Genomic DNA, 3,494 nt, shown 5'->3' with positions numbered 1-3,494 from the left:
CACAACGCTGCCTTTTAGTGGCTGATCTGGAGCTCATCAGGACTGCAAATATTAATTTACTCCTGTTTGGTAAAATTATATTTGCACATTTTAATATCAGGTACTTCATGTACAGTCTATTACACAGCTGCCATTCATTCCCCGTTTATGTTCAGAACATAACAAATTGAATAAGGCCTGGCGACAGATAAAGACAGGCTGCCATATTATTCTCCTGGAACAAACCAAGGACTTGGTCACTAGCACTGTGTTTAATCACAGGTGTTGTTTTGGAACCTGAGTTAATACAGATAAGGGAGAGGAAGATAGCATCTCAGCTTTACCTACACAGATATACTAGGCCTACTGTTTTTCATTAGCCTCTAAGTTGAGGTAATATGCAGCGCAGTGAGATAGAGAGAGTTAGAAACAGAGAGAGAGAGAGAGAGAGAGGTCATGAGCAGATGAGCTCCTGAAAAATATACATTTAGAGTTGGATAAACTTGGATTGATCCACAAGGACATATACAGGATACTACCCTCTATAACACTATGTCACCAGGACATATACAGGATACTACCCTCCACAACACTATGTCACCAGGACATATACAGAATACTACCCTCCACAACACTATGTCACCAGGACATATACAGGATACTACCCTCCACAACATAACCTTCACTATGTCACCAGGACATATACAGGATACTACCCTCCACAACATAACCTTCACTATGTCACCAGGACATATACAGGATACTACCCTCCACAACATAACCTTCACTATGTCACCAGGACATATACAGGATACTACCCTCCACAACATAACCTTCACTATGTCACCAGGACATATACAGGATACTACCCTCCACAACATAACCTTCACTATGTCACCAGGACATATACAGGATACTACCCTCCACAACATAACATGCACTCCAAATCAAACTCCAAACCTACAACCTGATTTTGGACAAAATGACCTGGAAGGATTCCTACTACAAAATATTTGTCATAAGCGTTGTTGAAGGGGGACCAAAACGCAGCGGGTAAAGTGCTCATCTTCTTATTTTTATGAAAGAAAACACTTAATCAAAATAAACAAACAACAAAAACAGTCCAGTAAGGAGCACAGACTATACTAGAAACAACCACCCGCCAAACACAAGTGAAACAAACACAACTAAATATGGCCTCCAATTAGAGACAACAACAACCCTCTAATTGGAGGTCATTGCTAAAAACCAACATAAAGCTAGAATAAACATAGAAATATAAAACATAGAACAAAACCCCCAAAACATCAAAACACCCCAAAAAAAACACCCCCTGCCACGCCCTGACCATACCACAATGACAAATAACCCCTTTTACTGGTCAGGACGTGACAAGATTCTTATTCCCAAGGCATATACAGCAAATGCTCTGGCAAGCCAACGACCATCAAAAGAAGCACAACAGAAACCTGAAAATACCATCCAACCTGGAACTGAATGAGTAATGTTTAGTCGGAAGCTACTTTTAAAGCCAAGATGAAAACTAAATTACAAGAATCTATTTGACTTTATAAGGACTGAATGCTAAGTTAAGGCTACAAAGCTTTCTAGGACAGAACAGATCTGGACGCAACTTCAATTAGCACTGAGGTGTGAAGTGAGAGGTGTCAAAGTCCTTGAGCTCAACAATGGCAGGAGAGTTTAAAAGCCTCCCCCACTCAAATACAGAGGCCTTTGAGGCCCCTGGCTCCATGGCTTTCTTCTGTGCTATAGGACATCACAATACAGTACCCCTAAAAATGAGAAGGCACGGAAAGAGTACAAAATGAAGCTCTTCATGGACAATCAAGAGACACTTTTTGTTGACCTCTACAAAAATGGGAACGTAAGCAACTCAATCTTCCACACAGATCATCCCCTAGCATGGCACAGTGCTATATTAACACACTACCCCTCTGTTAAGGGAGGGGGTGTTAATGATGGGTGTAACCTCAGGATACTAGACAACGAGGACTCTGAGTCAGCCAATGTCAACCTGTACCAGTCTGGAACAGTATTGGTCCAGTGCAACCCCAAACAGTTTCAGTTGGACTTTCACAGAATCAAAGAGGGATGGTAGCAAGAGAAAAGGCTCCCCCACCCCAAGCGAGACAGACCAGAACTCTTCCTTAATACTGGATCGGTGTCCCCTCTGCGGGACGGTTGAGCTAACATAGGCTAATGTGATTAGCATGAGGTTGTAAGTAACAAGAACATTTCCCAGGACATAGACATGTCTGCACTCTGGACTGTGGTAAAACAACTTCAACGGGAGAAAGAGCAGGAGCGGAAGAAGAAGGCCCAGCGGCAGGAGAAGAACAGAGCACTAGAGGAGAAGGTGAGAGTGCTGGAGGAAATGACGTGTGACAGAGAACAAAACATTATAGAGCTGGCCACCCCCGCAGAGAGCCAGCAGAACAGTCCACCCCAGACCCTGACCATAGCCTCAAACATTAGAGCAGAACAGTCCACCCCATACCCTGACCATAGCCTCAACATCACTGCAGAACAGACAAATGAAGAACCCCAAGCCCAGGGAATCCCACCCCCTCTGAGCACCCCCACTGCCAGCCCCCCTGATATCCCTTCTGACCCCCCCCCCCCCCCCCCCCCCCCACTGAGGACACACACAAGCCACAGATTGTACTTCTTATGGACTCAAACAAGAAATATATACAAGAAAATAAACTTTTTCCCAATCACACAGTCTCTAAACTCTGGTGTCCAAACACCTAGAGTGCCCTAGACCTTCTGTCTGAGGATCAACTAGGAACACCCAGCCACATAATAATACAAACAGGCACAAACAACCTGAGAGCACAGAAGGAAAGGGTGGCCACAGCACCCAAGGGAGTGATTGAAAAAGCTTATTCTACTTTCCCCAACACACAAGTGGTTATCTCCACCCTGCTACCACAAAAATACTTCCACCCTGCTACCATACAGTGGGTAAACGCAAGTATTTCCCGTGACTGTGCCTCAAAACCAAATGTTTACCTGGCCCACCACTCCACCCTGGACTTGAACAGCCTTTACAACCAGGTCCACCTATACAAGGCAGCAGTGCCCACCTTCGCCAGGAACCTAAAGGACGTCGCCCTCAACCACTGCCCCAACACCTCACACAGGAGCAACAGATCAACAGACACCCCGCCCAGACCAGCAAGACCCTCTCCCAGATCTGCGGGACCCACACTCTCCAAACCCCCACCCCAACCAATAAATACCCCTCCAAACCAACCATGCCCACACCCCATATACTGTAGGCCCCCTCAGATCAGACCTATGCCCCTCCTGCCCATCCCATGTCCCCCACTCCTGCAAAGAGGGCCTCGAAATGGAAGTCACACATGCCCAGGCCATGAGCTGACAAACATGCCCAACCAGCACTCTTACACCAGCCCAAACCAATGCATGTACCAGATGCTCAGCAGGCTCTGCGCTCTGAAGCAAGCTTCCAGAAAATTGGAACGAAA

This window comes from Salmo salar, unplaced genomic scaffold (genome assembly GCF_965601325.2).
Source record: "Salmo salar unplaced genomic scaffold, fSalSal1 ptg001243l, whole genome shotgun sequence".
Taxonomy (NCBI): Eukaryota; Metazoa; Chordata; class Actinopteri; order Salmoniformes; family Salmonidae; genus Salmo; species Salmo salar.
Note: the sequence above shows the minus strand (reverse complement) of the source record.